Consider the following 20389-nt stretch of genomic DNA (forward strand, 5'->3'; position numbering starts at 1 on the left):
CTGTGAGTGAGAGAAACAGGATCCCTTCCTTCCAGGAGTTTTGCACATGTAGACAAGATAAATGAGGACCATACAATTTCAGTGTGATGGGAGTTAAGAAGCCGAATTTCACTGGGGGTCTTCAGAGCCTCTGAGCCACACAGTAAGTACTCACACTTCATCCCAAGTGCAGAAGGGGAGCCATTAGAGGGACAGCACAGTGTAGCCACCTGCTTGGGCTGCAATGCTTATCCTGAGAGCTGCCATGTCACAGGACAACACTCAGGCTTCCGGATCCTTCAGGGAGCTTTATCCCACTCTGCAGGGTTCCAAGCTGAGAACATTCAAATGTACTTAAATTTTCACAGATGTGGTAAATGGCAAAGTTGAGATGAATGCATCATCTCTGGCTACACCACACACAAATTGGAACCTCAGGGACCTTTCAGGGACCATAAGGACTTGTGACAGAGGTGAGTAGTTGTCCATCTCCACTGAAGCCTCACATAAGCCCCTCTTACACTCTCACATCTCTGCCTGTACTTTGAGAAGAAAAAACATGCTTTGGTTTGATGCAGCACCTTCTCTGCCAGGCCAGGGGTCTTGGTTTCAAAAAACATTTTTGCAAACCATGAGATGGAATAGGAATTCTTGGTCATCACTCGGGTCCGCACCCAGCCTGCAATGTGGCATGAGCAAGATGACCCAGGTCTTCATCTCCTTTTTAGTTTTCCTTGAATCAAACGATTGGAGCAAATCTGAACGTCTGAGCCTTGCTGGCATTCGTGAGGTATCATGGGAATCCTAGCAGTAAGAAAAATAAAATTGCAGTTTTCACCAAAAAAAGTAACTGGAAAAGTGTGTACTAGTTTTAATTTTTTATTTCTAAGAAAGCTTTTCCATGTACTAGCTCAGAGCCGGGATCACAAAAATAATCAGCAACAGAGGTGAATAATTGTTTTGGTGGGAGATGTGGGGGGCATGAGAGGTTGATGGGGACTTTGAGTTTTGCCTCCTACCCACAATGTTATATTTAAAAGAAACTATCATTAGCCAAAATTTGATATTTGGACAGCACAGCTTTCTGTTTATAAGTAAGAACACACACACATACACACACACACAACTGAGGCATATTTCTCTTAGCTCCTTAAGAAGGAACGGGATCACAGTGGTCAAGTTTGGAGGATGATTGATGGTGATGAATGCAGAGAATGAGGGGGGGAGTACTGTGTGCAAGCCACAGAGGGGCTTAGAAGCTTGGCACCAGAACCAACGGCATCGAGGGAGGCACATTGCCTTTATTCTGACTGTGCAGGAATTCTGTCAAGACAGGTCATTTGAGGAAATGACTTTTATGATTTGTTCACAGAGCAAACATAATAGCAGCTTTGCCTTGCAGCCTAAACCCAACCATTCAGGACACACCAGCCCATGGGGAGAGCTTAACCCACAACAGCATAGACTCAGCATTTTGCTCCAAATCAGCTCTGCCCCTGTCCTGGGCTGCACCTGTCCTGGGCTGCAGCAAAGTGCAGGATGAGTCAGGGGCTGGGACTCCCTGGCTCTCCCTTCCCACCTTCGGTGACCTGTACATCAGCATCACAAGAGAAACATGATTAATTCATTATGTGTGCTCAGAGTTGGCCCAAAGTCATCACACTGTGTCCCTCACTTCTGCATAAAGACTCTGGCTTACGCACAGGGGAGCTGAATGCAAACACAAACATACCAGGCCTCATCATTATCTGCGTTCTTTTCCTCCCTCTCTTCTTGCACTAAATATTTAGAGAACTATGATTGTGCACTGAACATTTGATCTGGACGCCAAGTGTTTGGTTTTGGAGGTGGTGATTGAAGTGGGGGCAAACAAATTATCAGTGGGAAGTGCCCCAGACAAGCTGAAAATGGTGAGAGGGATGTAAACTCAGTGTGGAAATCCTGTGAGATCTTTAATAGACTCCCAGAGGCTTCCTGGACTGGGTCTCAAACCCTTCCCAAGGCTCTGATCAAAGACACATAGTCTTTTGGCTTTCCTCACCTGACTTTGCTTTTATAATTATTATTTTCTAGTTTATGTCTTTGAAAGGCAGAGAGAGACAAAAACAGAAACAGAGAGCTCCCACCTACCATTCATTCATTCCCTCCAAATCCTTGCCATAGTTGGGGGTGGGCCAGGCTGAAGCCAGAAGCCAGGAACTCAATCCAGGTATCCCACATGGGTAGCAGGGGCCCAACTACTTAACCATCACCTGCTGCCTCCCTAACAGGAAGCTAGAATTGGGAGGAGACTGGGAACTCAAGCTCAGGCACCCTGATATGGAATGTAGGCATCCCAAGCAGCATCTGAAGTGCAGTGCAAATGCCTGCCCTGGCTTTGTTTTTAAACCAAGTATGAAAATGTTTCTTGGTAGATGAAATGTGTTACTTATTTGTTGGTCAGTATCTATTGCACCTTCCCAATAGCACCCTCCTGCCCAAGATAAAGGTGAGCCAGCCTCAGGCCCTGTGTAACAGAGTGAATAACAGTCTTTCAAAGATGTCTACAACCTTTGCATATGTTGCCTTATAAGATAGGCAGGGACTTGGTAGATATGATTAAGGGTCTTGAGATGGCAAGATTCCTCTGGGTGATCTGGGTGGGCCCAATGTCATCATAAAAGGCAGGCAGAAGAGTCAGAGCCAAAAGAGGAGAAGGACATGGAAGTGGACAGAGAAGATGCTACGCTGCTGGACAGAGTTGAGGAACAGCCGGCCTGCAGGCCATATAAAGTGGGTGAAATCATTTTGTCCGGCCCTGCCCAGCAGCCACAAGCAGGACTCAAAAATCAATAAATCTACAGCAGACTAATTTTTAAGTTGATCATTTTTATGGCCCGTGAATGATGTTATAAATACCCAAATGGACCTTGGCAGAAAAAAAGGTTCCCCACCCCTGTCTCTAGAAGTTGAAAAAAATAAAGGAAATGGTTTATTCCCCTAAGATCTCCAGAAAGAATAGATCCATTTATCACCTGGATTTCAAACTTCTGAACTCCAGATTATAAATAAATTTGAGTCTCAGAAAAATAATAGAAATTACTAGGAAGCCAAGATACCATGTTACTATAAGATTGCTTGGTTTCAGCCACTGGCCTCTGCTTCTCTTTCTGAGAAGACTGTTACTGGGGCTTGCTGGAAGTGCCTAAGGGCTGACTGCCACCACCTTCCCTCAACAGCTATCAAGCAGTACTGCTGAGAGCTGGTGTGTAGAAGTCCCAGCTCCCTTGCCTTTGGGTGCAATAATTCTGCAGTGTGAGTTTCACACAGGCTCCCTGAGTTCCCCTGGGGATTAAGCTCCAGGAGCCCAGTGTGGAAGCTAGCTGGGGTAGGCACCTGCTAATAAAGCCTGGCTATCTCAGTCTCATTTTACCAATGCCCTCCAGGTGCCTCTTGGAATCACCTCCCAAATACAATTCTTGTACTTGAATCCTTGTCTCATGGTCTTTTCTTCAGGGAACCCAGACTGAGATGGGGTATAATCTGAGTCCAGTGTTTCTGAGCTAGAATCACTCCCTTAGTTAAGTGACTCAGAACCTTTCAGTCACTCAGCCTTGGACAGGGACCTCAATGCCTGGAGGAGCTCATGGGAATGATTTCTCTGTTGCTCTTGGTATACCTGTGATGGACTGAGCTCAAGAAAGGTAGTTTGATCACAAAGGTAGTCGGGAAGAGAAGATGGGCTTTATCCTCAAGAAGATCATAGGAAATTGTTCAATGGTTTGTGGCTAACTAGGAAGTATTCTGAAATACAGAGAATGCCTCTTAGGTTCTAGAAAACCACTTTGTAGGTTCACAGCTAACCAACATTACCCAAGAAAGCTCCCCTTCCTAGGTCTCCATTTCTTTCACTTGCAAAACAGTGGAGCCTTGTGATCGCTCCATGGCTCTGTGGCTACACAAGAACATCATTTTTGGATGCTCTGGTGTCAGCCAACCAGCCATGGCCACTGTCATGGCAATGAAACTGAGTAAACTTGTTCCCCCAGCCCTGCATGGCTGCCTCCTCATCACACCTGACCTCCAGCAACCTAGGGGTTCGAAACCAGAAATCCAAATTTTGTTCTCTTAACATGGACTGGAAGCCCCAGAATAGGAATTCAGCCCTCAGCTTAATTTCACTTCCAGACAACTGGTCCAGTATTGGAAATCGAAGCATTGGTTTTGGGAAAGAAAAAAGAGCCAAAAAGAATATCTTATTTCTCACTAGGCACAAAATAAAAATTACTCTCTTCCTTCCAGAAGGCAAGGGCATTCGGTTTCTTAAAACTGCTTTAAAAGAAATATGTTCATTTGGGGGATACTTAAACTTACTGCTTTCCATAAAACTACTACTTCTTAAGACTATAGCTAAACCCCTAATCTGCTGAACCGATGCATTTAGCAAACGTTTTGAGCACTTATTATACACAGACTCACCTAAGCAATGGGAATATAAAGCCATAAAACGTATAATCCCTTTTATTTAAAAGCTCACAATCATTCATTTGGTCCACAGCTACATTCTGGGCACCTGCTTTGTGCTAGAAACTGATTTACAGAGAAACCCAAGCAAAGAAGACCAGACTGGGGTCTGGGGCCCGTGCTGTGGCATAGCAGGTAAAGCCACCGCCTGCAGTGCCGGCATCCCATATGGGCGCTGGTTCTAGTCCTGGCTGCTCTACTTCCAATCCAGCTCTCTGCTGTGACCTGGAAAAACTGTACAAGATGGCCCAGGTCCTTGGGACCCTGCACCCACATGGGAGACTGGGAGGAAGCTCCTGGGGGTGTCTGGGTAAGGCAATCGTCAGTATTCCCTTCTGGATGTGTCTATATACCTAGTAGCCAAAACAAGATGCTAGGAGAACAAATTCTTGTTTTGTTCACTGATGAATACCACAATGTGCCTACAACAGTTTCTAGCAGAGTGAACCCCCAGCAAATATTCACTAAGTGAATAAATGAATCTCTGAAGACACAATGTCAATCAGTTATCCTTACAAAGGGCTCCCCTCTTCCCCACTCTGTCCATGAGGAAAGAGGGCCCATCTTCACAGCTTGAAGTCAGAAACATTTAAAGACTGCCTGGAAAGCCTTGTCTTTTCCAAGGTTCAAATGGCAGGCGTGTCCCTCCTAGCAGAGCAATCAAGTTAGGGGAGCCCCTGTGGCTGCAAAGGGACTCCCTTCACCCCAGGGCAGCCAAGGAAGCAGAAAAGCAACAGGATAACTGAATGCCTGGCCCAGCCTTAATTGCAATGTGTTTGGTTTCTCCTAGAAGCATGGAGAAAACTCTGAAGGCCAATTTGCAGGCTGCTGCATGAGGTCGAGTGTAGAGCTTTTCTGCCAGGAGCAATGCTCAGAAAATAATCTGGGGCCCGACTTGCTTCTGATCCAGCCCTGCCTCTCTGCCTACCAAGATGTGATCCCTGTGCAGAGGGGTCTGAAAAGATGAGCTGCTAATGAGCCCAACTCCACATGGGGGACTTTGCGCCTTCCGCTAAGCTGTCACCCACTAGCTCACTATGGCTCCATGTAAAGGAGCCAGGGAAAAAGCTTCCTTGGTTGCTGTGTGCGTTTATAGGGGGAGTGAGTGGCAGGATCCCCATGTGTCCAAATGGGGAGAGAAATGAAATAAGTCCTGCACTCAGTGGCAAGCACAGCTAGGTTGGATACTGTCAGGCTATGTGCTGACTATACACATCATCATGTCAAGCAAACATTAGCAGCACTTGGGTGAGAACAAACCCATGGGAAGACACAGGAGAGAGGGAAAAATACTCACACAGAGAGAGAAACACTTCATTCACTCAAAGCTGCAGATCTTTGTGTCACCTCTGAACAAGTGAGCTGAGGATATCTGGAAAGAGGGTAGCGACGCATTTCAGGAGTCTCCAAGGACCCTCCTCCACCTTCTCAGGACAGCAGACATCTGTCTTTGCTAAACAGAAAACAAAAGTAAGGCAGAGAAAAAACTGGTAAACCAGAGGAATCTTTATCCAGAGGAAAACTATGTTTTTATAGATTGAATTAGAAGTTTCCAGAGAAGCATGAAATATGAGAAGAGCTAGAAAACCCTACTGACATCCTCAGGAATGAAGAGTGCACCATAAATGCCCTGTATGGTGTAGGTCCCTTCCTAATTTATTTCAAAACTCCCACTCACATATCACTTATGTTTGTCTTAATGGACATGATTACTCATTGGAACCCAAAATTGCAGATTCTATCCAGCAATAAATGCAGTAGGACCCCTGTATCCAAGGGTTCCAAATCCATGGTTCAAACATGCAGGCATAGAAAGTATCTCAAAGAGAATTTTGTTCACACCAAACAGGTACAGATTGTATTTGTATGTCACTCTTCCCTAAACAATATCTTAACAATTATTTACACAGCATTCATATCACATGAGCTATTATAAGAAATCTACAGAGGATTTAAAGAACAAGGGAGGATATACCTAGCTTATATGCAAATACAGAATCATTTTACACAAAGGACTTGACCATGTGTAGGTATGGTATCTCCAGCAGTACCAGAACGCAACATCCATGTATACCAATGTGTGACTCTTTGATGTGGGCACATTTTTCAATTAAGGAATAAATACATGTATGTAGGATTTTATGAATTTATCATTTAAAGAAAAAATAATTAACTGAAGCCCAAGTATGGAAGACCATAGGTGTGGCCTAACCTACCCTTCAACTTCTCTGTGTGTGGGAAGAAATCACCTTCTCTCAACCCTTCAGTATATGAGTGGTTTCTAAACTTTGCGAGCAGAATTCTTTTCTCAAATGAAAGTTTACCTAGAGCCTGAAATACAAAGCAAGTTCCAGCTGAGTGGCTCTGGTTAAGCAGGTGAGGGCCTGTGCACCTGTGCGTATCTCTGATCTTCCCTGCCATCATCCCTGGGGCTCTTCACAGGTATCCTGGATACTCGGTGGAACGAAGTTTGAGAATCTATGCCAAAGTGAGCTTAGTGGAAGAAAATACTTAAAAGTTTATGCTTCTTTTCTCAAACCATTTTTTTTATGATAACAATAATCTTTCTCAAAATAAAAATCATTACTGGCCATCAGGTAATAAAAGAGTACCTGAATTTTACAAATGTGTGTTACAAGGAGTGATATTTGTCGCTCCCCCATTCGCGGAGGAACAACACTGGACCCTGCGCTGTTCTTTTGTCTGCTCGGCCCTTCCCAGGTTTGCTGCTGGTCCTTCCCGGGTTGGCTGCCAGCTCCTCCACCTCCGTGGAGGGGCGGCACCCCGCGCCGCTATCCCCGCTTCCGCGGGGGAGCAGCACACCGCCGGCCGGCTCTCTCGGGGGCTGCTCAGGTGTTCCTTCAGATGTTCCTGGTGCATGTTGTTTCCTCCTTTATAGTCCTCTTCCAACAATCCCAACTCTGCTGCCCACATGCCGAGCACGCTGCTCTCCTCCAATCAGGAGCAGGATCAGCTCCTGCAGCTTATCAGTCAAATTGGCGAGAGGCAGCTGCGTAGAAGTTTACTCCTCCCCAGCGCCATATTGTGGGAGAGCAGATGCATAGAATAAGTCTTAATTCCAGTAACTTAGTCTAGTCTCAGTTGCTCCCCACAGATATTAACTAATATTCTCAAAAACCAGCATTTCTGGTGAAAGTATAAGTCACAGCAATAGGTATAGTTGAACAGCCATAATGACCTTGCAAAACAGATAGTGGTAATTATTCTTTCTATTGCAGACACTAACTACTGTGAAGTCTTCATCCATGAGGTAAGTAGATGGTGGATGAACTTAAAAGGTCATTAAGGTTGTAAAGAGAAAAACAGACCTAAAGCAGCAACTTCACTATTTTGTATTAGCAGATGTGATAGAGAATTTTATATGTCAACTTGAATGGACCATGGAATGCCTAATAACCAACTCAAATTCTGATGCATCTGTAGAGCTATTCAAAACAGTAGATAGTACTTAAATTTGTAGACTAAGTCAGATGGTTTGCCCTTCCCAATGTAGGTGGACACCATCCAATATTTCAAGGGCCTGAACAGAAAAAAGGAGGCAGGAGAATGTTATAGTCACTCCCTGCCTGTCTTCTTGAGCTATTATATCAACTACCCCACCTTAATACTCCTGGTTCTTAAGACATTAGACTGAGATAGGAATACACTCTACTGGCTCACTGTCTGTCCTTTGAAATGACACCATGAGCTTCCCTGAGTTTCCAGTTTGTAATAAGCAGATTATGGGATTTCTCAGCTGCATAAACAGGTGAGCTAATACATGGTAATATAATTGTTCTATACATGGTAATATAATTGCTCTATTTCCCTGGAGAATAGTAGACAACAATATGAAGGTCAGGGAGACAAAGAGATGAATCAAAAGGACAAGCACTGGGGCCAGTGTTGAGGTCCAGCTAGTTAAGCCTCTGCTTGGCACGCCAGCATCCCCAAATGGGAGTGCTGGTTCAGATCCCAGCCTTTCTACTTCTGATCCAGCTCCCTGCTAATGCAGCTGGGAAGGCAGCAGAAGATGGCCCAAATGTTTGGGCCTCTGCCACTCAAGTGGGAAATGCAGATGAAGCTCTTGGCTCCTGGTCTCAGCCTGGCTCAGCCCTGGCTCTTGTGGCCTTTCAGGGAGTGAACCAGCAGATAGAAGATGCCTCTCCAAGCCCTTCTCTGTAACTCTGCCTCTCAAATAAATAAATAAATAAATAAATAATTTTTTTAAAAACAGACAAGCGCAAGTTACAGTTGCTAAGAGAGACTGAAAGTCAGAGCATCAGAGCTTTTGCTAGTGGAAATATCTTTCCAGTAGGAGCCCTCAGTGGACCAGACTGAGTATTACTCATTTTGAAGTCTCTACTCTGCATTTTCGCAGTTCAACAGTCCTAGCTCGTGTAATGCAGAAGATGGTAAGACATTTCTGATAGACTGCAGCAGGTTCTCATTTTGTTTTTCCTCTGAAAGGAATGCCACCTTGTGGCAATCATTTTGGTTGTATGTTTAAATTTTTTGCAAGTTACCTGAATCCAAAATATTCCATTTTCTTAGCAGAGGAAAAAGATGTCTATCTAGTTATGTATGTATACGTAATTAGTCACCCTGGAGGACAATTCTTATTAACCAACCATTATATGTGAACTTGGAAGAAACAATTAATCTGATGGGGAAGAAAGAGTACTAGGGTTAGAGTCTCCAAGGGCCTGGAATCAAATTTCAGCTCCCTCATTCACTGGGTATCCTACCACAGATCCAAGCAAGACACCTTAATAATCTCTAAAACTCGTGGTTCACTAGGCTAATCCTCCGCCTGCGGCGCCAGCACCCCAGGTTCTAGTCCTGGTTGGGACGCCAGCTCTGTCCCGGTTGCCCTTCTTCCAGTCCAGCTCTCTGCTGTGGCCCAGGAAGGAGGCCTGAGTGCTTGGACCCTGCACCCGCATGGGAGACCAGGAGGAAGCGTGTGGCTCCTGGCTTCGGATCGGCGCAGCGCCGGCTGTAGTGGCCATTTTGGGGGGTGAACCAACAGAAGGAAGACCTTTCTCTCTGTCTCTCTCTCTCATTGTCTAACTCTGCCTGTCAAAAAATAATAATAATAATCTCTAAAACTTAAGGTTAAGAGAATAGGTATCCTATAAGTTTATAAATATTTTATCAGAAATGCATTTTAAATATATGTAAAGTTATTTTTCATAGGTACTAGAACATATTAGATCAACATATTGCAACAGGTAGTATCAGGACTGATAAGAAAAACATACAGCTTCTACCCTGCAATCAACAGTGAGAAAAAAAATGACAACAAAGACTGAAAATAGACAAGATCAAGAAAAAACAATTAAAATGGGGAGGCAAGCTAAGAATCTTTAGAACATGGTCCTCTCACTCCATGGCTGCAGTGAACATATGAGGGGTCTTCAGCAGGTTATGCAAAAACTATTCATGGGATTCCACTTTTTGTACCAAAATAAACTCACACTAACTTGTTACAACATATCTGAACAGGAACTAGTTCGATTCACAAAGAAAGAAAAGATATTAATGTGAAAATATCCACTATCAAAGCATCATTAATTCTACTAAAACTGAAGCAAGAACACACATCAACTTGATGGTGGAACTTGAGTGTAAGAATGGTGAAATCACTGATGTTTGTGACTATCTTATGGGGATAATACCCCAAAGAAATGAGAAGCTTACAAATGAACAGCTTGTTTTCAGAAAGAATGACACTATCCACATTAGTTTCTGAAAAAAAAAAAAAATCAGACCTGCTATTAACTGAGAAACACCAATTATTTACAGCAGAAGTAATATTCAACTCCATATCAATGACTGAAAAATTAAACTAAAGCAAACTTTATGCTCAAAGGATTCCAAAACTTATACCCAGATCAGCTTCAGACAAGTGTACTGGATTCAGTGGGAATTTTCAGCAAGTAGACTCAAGATCTTGAAGCATTTCTTCCCAATTGGAAGAGAACATGAAACATGGCTTCACAAGTGTCCGTAGACAAACCACAGTCAGAGCAATGACAGCCAAAACATGGACGTGTCCAGGTCAAAGCAAACGCAGTCAGGAGCAAAAGTCATATCACAGTTTTTTGGGTTACTCAAAGCATTTTGCCTGCTGACTTCCTGGAAATCCAATGAACATGTACTTACGAGGAGAGGTGTTTGAGAAAGTCACCCAAAGCTTTTAGCAGAAAATCACCAAGGAAATCTTGACCAGAGTCCTCCACCATGACAATGCTCTTGCTCATTCTTCTCATTAACCAAGAGAAATTTTGTGAAAGTTTCAATAAGAAATCATCAGATATCCACCTTATAGTTCTGATTTAGTTATGACTACTTTTTCTTTCTTAATCTTTTTTTTTTTTTTTTTTTTTTTTTTTTGTCAGGCAGAGTTAGACAGTGAGAGAGAGAGACAGAGAGAAAGGTCTTCCTTCCATTGGTTCACTCCCCTAATGGCCACCACGGCCAGTGCTGCACTGATGCGAACCCAGGAGCTGGGTGCTTCCTCCTGGTCTCCCATGTGGATGCAGGGCCCAAGCACTTGGGCCATCCTCCACTGCCTTCCCGGGCCACAGCAGAGAGCTGGCCTAGAAGAGGAGCAACCGGGACAGAATCTGGTGCCCCAACCGGGACTAGAACCCAGGGTGCCGGCGCTGCAGGCAGAGGATTAGCCAAGTGAGCCCATGGCACCAGCCCTTTCTTACTCTTAAAAATTACCTGAAGGGAATTTATCTTTCCTTGGTTAACAATGTAAAACAGACTGCACTGGCATGTTAAGTTCCAAGTACCCTTTTTAGGAGTGGATTAAATGGCAATATCATCACTTCCAAAAGAATCTTAAACTTGATGAAGGTTTGTGTTAAGAAATGAACTTTATATTACTTTAATTCTTATCTTTTAATTCCATTTTACCATAAACTTCTGGATGTTCCCTCATATTTGGCTATACAGCATGTTTGGAGTGCTCTGTCTGTGTTTGGAGAATTTCTCCTTCAAGTAGAAACCAGAATTCACTTATTGGCTTTCCAAGATTTCCTTGTAACTTAGATAAGGACTTTTGACTTTAACACACACACACACACACACACACACACATCTATCTCTATCTTTATCTCTATCTCTATCTCTATCTCTGTCTCTATCTCTATCTCTATCCCTCTTTCTCCTCTCCACCTCTAACTCCCAAATTAAAAAAAAAAAAAACTGCATTTCATACACCTACCCTGCTGAACATTATAGCTTAGCCTAGCCTGCCTTAAACATGCCCAGAATACCTTCAGTATCCCACAGTTGGGCATCAGGGGAGTACTGTTCTGCATTTTGCTAGCTCAGGAAAAGATTAAAATGCAAAGAACAAATTCTGCTGAAAGCATACTGCTTTCACACCATCATAAAGTCAAAAAAAATCATAAATCAAACCATCATAAACTGTGGACCATCTGTACTTGATTTAGTCTTATCTATAATAACAAATACAATAAATAACTATAAGTATTATCATAAACTCTGTGTTTAAATGATAAAAAAAGACAATGAGGGTGTGCCAGGGATAGCAGCTATGAATAAACCAATTGGAGATAATAAAGAGTCCCCAACACAGTGTCTGCCGGGATTCCTAAAGCAAATCTCCATCTCAGAAACCTGACCTGCTGTCGTGTGACACCATCCTGGCTGCTGGCAGGAGCCATTCAGTCATTCGTAAAGCTTCTTCACAGTGTGGCTCCGCGTTACCTTATCTGGACTGGACTATGACTTGGAACAAGTAAGCCAACAGTAAGGTTTATTTTGGTTTTGGTTTTATGTTTTTATTTATATAAAGAAAATGAATTTCATGAATTTCATATGCACAGTTTTAAAAGCATAATGATATTTTCCACCCTACCCTCCCTCCCTCCTCTTTTTCTTATTTTTCTTGTAATTTTTACATGATACAATTTTTTTAAAATATTTATTTCATTTACAGAGAGAGGTAAAGCCAGAGAGAGAGAGAGGTCTTCCATCCACTGGTTCACTCAAATGACTGTAATGGCTGGAGTTGAGCTGAGCCAATCCAAAGCCAGGAGCTTCCTCCAGGTCTCCCATGCGGGTACAGTGGCCCAAGAACTTGGGCTATCTTCTACTGCCTTCCCAGGCTATAGCAGAGAGCTGGATGGGAAGTGGAGCCACCAGGACAACAACCAGCACCCACATGGAATGCCAACCCACTGTACCACAGCTCTGGCCCCATACAATGATAGACTTTGAATTCTCCTTATAATCACAAACTTAACCCTCCACTGTTTTAAAATCAATCTCACACTAAGTGGAAAGTTACATTAATTTCAGAATGATTTCTCCATTCTTCTTACGAAAACTGTAAAATTTTATATTTTTAATAATTATCAAAAACCTAAGCTTCAAAACATACCAGGTGCCAACAACGTGGGGTCTCAGAAGGACCTGATGAGAATAGAGGACATCAGCTTAAGGGCTCAGAAAGAGCTCCCAGAGTGCACTCATGCCCGAACTTTCTAGGTCATCTTGACCACATCTCTCATTTGGACAATACTCAGTGTTTATCAAATAGTTGATTTGCAAATCTTGAGTCAGTGTCTAGCAATGCTGGCACCTAACAGACCATCAATAAGTATGTGTTGAATAAATGAGTGGGTGCTGATATGTGCTCCAAACAGTAGACTGCCCTCTGGAAACCGAAATATGAGAGAAGATGCTGACATGGAAATGATAAAAGGCACCCAGACAGCAGTGAAAAAACAGGTCAGACCTAAATGGACAAGACCTGCCCTATGGCCACTTACAAACAAAATATTTTTTTAAGCTTAGGACAGTAAAAGCAATTAGCTCACCTTTATTGCCAAACCTAATCATATGCTGGTTTTTCCTAACTTCATGGGCATTCACTAGTAAATATTCAATGCATGAATTTTCACAATATGTTTGGTTTCTGCCCAATGTTAGCAGAAGCTTCATGCATCTAGCTTTGTATGAAGACCTCTAATATTCAATTTATAAGGCCTTTCTAAGCCAACAAATAGCTATTATTCATAGCATATACATAGATAAATACCTAATTTGTTAACATGCTATTTGTTCTTTTCTGTTGTTGTGATTCTTTACTTGGATGGTATCATTTAAAATATAGCATAATATATAAAAATAATGCAGTAAACATCCAAGTTAAGAAATAAAACCATCCAACTACAGTCCCCATCTCTGAGTCCAGAACCTTCCATCCTCATCAAAAGTATCAACAATCCTGAATGTGGGGATCATTGTTTTCAATTATTTTTACTCATCACAAACATTTGTATTCATTTCTTCAAAAGTAGATACAGTATTTGTAAGTTTTATCCTAAGTATAACGACATTAAATTTATTTTTTTGAAAATTGTGTTTTAATCAATGATATATTTTCTAGCTCATTCCTAATGATATGTGTACCTCCTATATGTATCTCATTGTATGCATAGACCATATTTTATAGTCTTTTTGATGAGAGGTTATTTCTATATTATACTATTATAAACAATGGTGTTACGAGCATTCTTATACAGATCTACTTGGGGATATGTGGAATTTTCCATAGCACATAGCTAATAAGAAAAATAAAGACACTATTATCATGACTGCAACTAGTATTACTTCTAATAAGAGTTACTTTTATTCACATATTGCTCTTGTAGTTATTAACTCATTAATCCTAAGACTTCCATGAAGGAGATATAATCACTAACTCCATTTTACCCATAAGAACACATTGGAGAGGAAAGATTTAGTTATAGAAAGAAAATGTTCTACCTTATAAAATATGACCAACCAAACTGTTCTCCAGGGAACTTAAGCAAATTTGTATTCCCTTCATGAGTATATAAATTGAGTATATAAAAATTGAGTGAATAAAAATGAGTATATAAAAATTACTCTACATGCCCACCAAAGCTTAATATTGTCAGACTTAACATTATGCTCCAAATGTATATATAGATAATATAAACAAATAAAATATAGAGTAAGAGAGATTGACACAGAGAGAAAGAGAGAGAGATTAAGACTAAAACAGGGGGTCAGGTTGAAGCCCCAGACTGCAGCGCAAGCATCCCATATGGGCACCACTTCAATTCCCAGCTGTTCCACTTCCAATCCAGCTCTCTGCTATGGCTTGGGAACACAGTGGAAGATGGCACAAGTCCTTGGGCCCTGCACCTGTGTGGGAGACCTGGAAGAAGCTCCTGGCTCCTGACTTCAGATTGGTGCAACTCTGGCCCTTGCAGCCATTTATGGAGTGAACCAGTGGGTGGAAGATCTATCTCACTCTCTGCCTCTTCCTCTCTGTAACTGCCTTGCAAATAAATAAATGGATCTTTAAAAAAAAGACAAAAACAGAGAAATAATTTTGAACAGCTTGAGAAGAATTGGAATTAGTTCTTTAAATGTCTGAGAGAATTCAGCAGTGAAGCCATCCAGTGTTTTTACTGACTCAATCTCTGTCTTGGTTATTGATCTATTTAGGTTTTCTAAATCTTCATGACTCAGTTTTGGCAGACTATATGTCCAGGATCTAGCCATTTCTTCTAGATTTTCTGATTTTATGGCATATAGCTCTTGTAATAATTACTGATAATTAATTTTATTTTTGTGGTATCTGTTGTTACACTTTCTTTTTCATCAAAGAGAACTATAGACCAATATCTCTGATGAACATAGATGCAAAAATCCTCAACAAAATATAAGTAGTCAAATGCAACAACACAGTGCCAGTGCTGTGGCGCAGCAGGTTAACACCTGGCCTGAAGCACGGGCATCCCATATGGGTGCCGGGTTCTAGTCCCGGCTGCTCCACTTCCCATCCAGCACTCTGCCATGGCCTGGGAAAGCAGTGGAGGATGGCCCAAGTCCTTGGGTCCCTGCACCCCCGTGGGAGACCCAGAAGAAGCTCCTGGTTCCTGGCTTCGGATCAACACAGTTCCAGCCGTTTCAGCCATCTGGGGAGTGAATCAGCAGATGGAAGACCTCTCTCTCGCTCTCTCTCTCTCGCTCTCTGCTTCTCCTCTTTCTGTGTTACTCTGGCTTGCAAATAAATAAATAAATCTTTTAAAAAATAAGCAATGAAGCATCAGAAAGATCATTCATTGGGACCAAGTAGAATTTATTCCTGGTATGCAGGGATGGTTCAACATCTGCAAATCAATAAATGTGATAGATCACATTAACAAACTGAAGAACAAAAACCATATGATTTTTTTCAGTTAATACAGAGAAAGCATTTGATAAAATACAAAAGCCTTTCATTATGAAAACCTTAAGCAAACTGGGTATAGAAGGAACATTCCTCAACACAATTGGCAATTCATGACAAATCCACAGCCAGCATCTTACTGAGTGGGGAAAAGTTGGAAGCATTCCCACTACTATCTGGAACTAAGCAAGAATGCCCACTCTCACCATTGCTATTCAATATAGTTCTGGAAGTTTTAGCCAGAGGTAGCAAAAAACAATACAAATTGGAAAAGAGGAAGTCAAATTATCCCTATTTGCAGATGATATGATTCTATATATATAGGGGAATAAAAAGACTCCACTAAGAGACTACTGGAACTCATATAAGAGTTCTGTAAAGTGGCAGGATATAATATTAACACAAAAAAAATCAATAGTTTTGTATACACTGACAATGCCATGGCTGAGAATGAACTTCTAAGATCAATCTCATTCACTCATAGCTTGAAAAAGAAAATCAATCCCATTCACTCATAGCTACAAAAAAATAAATACTTTGGAATAAATTTAATTAAGGAAGTCAAAGAACTCTTTAATTAAAATTACAAAACATTAGAGAAAAAAATAAAAGAAGACACAAAAAATGGAAAAACTGTCCATGTTCATGGATTGGAAGAATTAATATCATCAAAATGTCCATACTATCAAAAGCAATTTACAGATTCAATGTGATCCCAATTTAAATATCTTCTTGATCTAGAAAAAAATGCTAAAATTTATATGAAATCACAAGAAACCTGAATAGCTACAGCAATCTTATACAACAAAAACAAAGCCACAGGCATCATAATACCAGATTTTAAGACATAACTAAAGGGCAGTTATAATCAAAACAGAATAGTCCAGTATAAAAACAGAGGTATAGACCAATGGAACAGAATAGAAACTCCAGAAATCAATCAATCCATGCATCTACAACCAACTTATCTTTGACAAAGGAGCTGAAATCAATCCCTGGAGCAAAGATAGCCTCAACAAATGGTTCTGGGAAAACTGTATCTTCGTGTGCAGAAGTATGAAGCAAGACTCCTCAGATTTTACACCATACACAAATTAATCAAGGACCAAAATCTAGGACCTGATACCATCAAATTACTAGAGAACATTGGAGAAATTCTGCAAGACACTGGCATAAGCAAAGACTTCTTGGAAAGGACCCCAGAAGCACAGGGAATCAAAGCCAAACTTGACAAATGAGATTACATCAAGCTGAAAAGCTTTTGCACTCAAAAGAAACACTCAGCAAAATGAAGAGGCAAACTGACAGAACGGGAGAAAATATTTGCAAACTATGAAACTGAAAAAGGATTAATATCCAGAATCTATAAAGAGCTCAAGAAATTCAATAAAAATAAAACAAACAATCCAGTTTAGAAATAGGCAAAGGACTTGAACAAGCATTTTTCAAAAGAGGAAGGTCAAAATGGCCAACAGACACATGAAAAAATGCTCAGAATCACTAGCCATCAGAGAAATGCAAACCAAAACCACAATGAAGTTTCACCTCATCCCAGTTAGAATGGCTTTCATACAGAGATCCACATAAATGCTGGTGAGAATGTGGGGGAAAAGACATTCTAATCTACTGTTGGGGGAATGTAAACTGGTCCAGCCACTGTGGAAGACAGTATGGTGATACCTCAGAAATCTGAAATCTACCATATGACCCAGCCATCCTACTCCTGGGAATTTATCCAAAGGAAATGAAATTAGCAAATGAAAGAGTTATCTGTAGCCCCATGTTCACTGCAGCTCAATGCACAATAGTAAGATTTGAAATCATCCCAGATGTCCATCAACTGAAGAATGGACAAAGAAATTAAGATTTTATATGCACTATGGAATATTACTCAGCAGTAAAACAAAATAAAATCTTATCTTTAGCAACAAAATGGACGCAACTGGAAACCATTATACTTAGTGAAATAAGCCAACCCCCAAAAAGATGAATATATTTTCCCTCATCTGTGGTAACTAACTGAATACTTAAAATGTAATGTATTGGAGTGAAATAGACATTTGAGATTCGATTATTGCTTATAGCCCTTGTCTCTACTGTTGAGAAATGATATTTTTCTCTTCATACTATTTGTTGAACTCTTTACTTAGTGTAGGGTTACTCTTATGAGTATAAAGTAAATTGAAAATAGATCTTTGTAAAAATTAAGAGTGGGAATAAGAGAGGGAAGAAGAAGGGTGGGAACATGGGCAGAGGGAGGGTAGGGTGAGAAGTATCAGTATGATCCTAAATCTGTATATATGAAATACATGAAATTTGTATACCTTGAATAAAATTTAAAAAAAAAGAAATAGAGAAATCAAACTAAAGTCAAGTCTATTTTAGGAATAAGAAAATGTGGTCAGAGATGTTGGGAATTAAAAACTCAGTAAAAATACCCTAAATGAGGCCCTGGGCCTAATTGATAGTCTTGTACACATCCATCTATGCAATAGAGCTGTACATATGCTAATTCTGCTTCTTCCCAGGGCTCATTTGTCTGTCAAAGACTATAGGGGGATATCTGAATGAGAGATCAGAGAATGGAAAAAGTCTTTATCTCTAACTCTAAACCCTTCCCTACTTTTAGCATTATGACTTTTTAATAACCGTTGTGTCCCTAAGCATCTCTGCTTTCTTTTTGTTATGAATAATTCAAATAGCACAGAGCAAATCAATAACTTTAATTTAACCTAAAGTTATCACTTTTCACCAGCATTTATTTCTTTGTCTCCTCTAGGAGGAAGAAATGTTTTCTATACTTGATCGATAGGGAAACACACCCAAACTATGAATGGAAGGAGATTAAAGCCCTTTAGTATAAATTACATACCCCTCCTCCAATTAAAAAAAGTTTATAACCTACTAGGCTAAGAGAGACAACAATTCTCACTAGTTCATTAGTGTTAACCCTTGAAATTCATGGCAACTTTAAAGTAGCACCAATCAGAAAACCCAACAGTGTCAGATGTAGAACTTCTCAGTACTACGACAGCAAATTCCTTTCTCATAAAAGATCCTTCTCTATACAGAAGATTGCAGAAATATGGACACCTTTTGTAAGGAAGCCATGTCTGTCTAGACAAAAGAGTAAGACTTGTTTTACTAAAAAAAAAAAAAATCAGACCATAAAAAGCTGGTAGACTCTAAGAACAAAATAGACTATATTTTAGTTACACATCCTAAATTTTTTATGGCAAACTCCTTTCCCCACTGCAAATCATCTAGGTATTATGACTGCTATTAAACAGATATCTTATGATATGATTTTTGTTTTTAGCCCTTGTTTATACTCCTGTGAAACTGTGATCTTCCTACATTTTATTTGTTGAATATTAGGGTTAGTGGTGAGTTAAGCCTGTGCTTATAGAGTAAATTAAAATTAAAATTATGTCTGTGCAAAAAAAATTAAAAAAGAAAATTAGGAAAAACACTATACCCTAATTCTCAATAGGAGAATTTCAGAGCCCAGCGCCTGATTGTTGAAGCCATTTGCGGAGTGAACCAGCAGACGGAAAACTTCTCTGTCTCTCCTTTCTTTCTGTGGCTCTGCTTTTAAATAAATAAATAAACCTTTAAAAAATAATGTGCCCCAACCAAAGGTATGAGGTACCAATAACAATTCCAATGGTGGTACAGATAAACATGATTGGTTGGTTTCCAAATATTCCACTTCCAATAGCAGTATACATAAATAGAAGGAATAAAAAATAGTACTGGCCTTTGTTCACTCAAATATGTGTATCATAAGTGCATGGATTATTTTAAAATTTGTGAACAGAGACAAGAAATATCTCATTAATCTGTTGAATTTCAAAAGAGATATCTGCCTTAAAAAATTACGAGAAACCATCAGGATGAAAGAATAGTACTCCTGTATCTACTCATGTCCAATATATCAGATTTAACATGGGAAACCATATTATTAAAATTAACAAAAATGATAGCAATGTCGAAAAAAACTAAGCTGGCAACACCAATATATATGATCAAAAATGTAATGTAACACTTTGTTTGAAGTATCTTGCTCCTATTCTACCAAAGCAATCATTGAACATGTCATGAAAGTCACTTCTTTGTATACTATGTAATATATGAAAGTATATCATATTTGCCCTATTTATAGTTATCTTATATGTATATATAAATACTATATTGTCCCAGGGTTCTATGTTTAGGACAATCTGTGTTTTCATTCTTTATGATAATAAAGGATATGCAAATTCCAGGTGATGCTGTCTAGCCTTTTTCAACACACTTGTGTTTATTTCACAGATGGCATTGAAAACTTTGAAATTAGTAAGTTAAGAATTTGTACTATGAACCAACTACCTCCTCTTTGTAACCCCTGGAAACCACAAAAACAGTAACCAAAACACATCCTTACTCTTTCATTTCTCAGTCCTATATGATATCACCTGAGTTCTTAAAATACCGGCTTAGATCATCCAAGAGGGAAACAGAGAAATCAACATCTCTTCCTGGCATTTCAGTTTCAGACAAAAGACCTGGTTTGATGTAACTGTTTCTGAGCAAACCATTTAGGCTTAGAGATGAAAGAACATCTTCCCTTTTCCTCTTTCTTGAAGAAACATTTTTCATTGTACACCCTTGGTT

At 40.3% G+C, this 20389-nt stretch overlaps 1 long non-coding RNA gene and 1 pseudogene across 2 annotated transcripts in view; one reads left to right on the forward strand and one right to left on the reverse strand.

The window, feature by feature from the left end:
- The window catches only part of LOC127490997 (uncharacterized), a 46225-nt gene that overhangs the window by 1792 nt on the left and 24044 nt on the right, over positions 1 to 20389 (reverse strand). For both annotated transcript variants that reach the window (XR_016215983.1, XR_007919419.3), the window contains exon 3: positions 5780 to 5935. This is a non-coding gene — a long non-coding RNA (uncharacterized LOC127490997). The remainder of the gene's footprint in view (positions 1 to 5779; positions 5936 to 20389) is intronic.
- The window catches only part of LOC100349652 (telomeric repeat-binding factor 2 pseudogene), a 31261-nt pseudogene continuing 17053 nt past the window's right edge, over positions 6182 to 20389 (forward strand).

Source organism: Oryctolagus cuniculus, chromosome 11 (genome assembly GCF_051225735.1).
Source record: "Oryctolagus cuniculus isolate XC-2025 breed Fujian yellow rabbit chromosome 11, ASM5122573v1, whole genome shotgun sequence".
Classification (NCBI taxonomy): Eukaryota; Metazoa; Chordata; class Mammalia; order Lagomorpha; family Leporidae; genus Oryctolagus; species Oryctolagus cuniculus.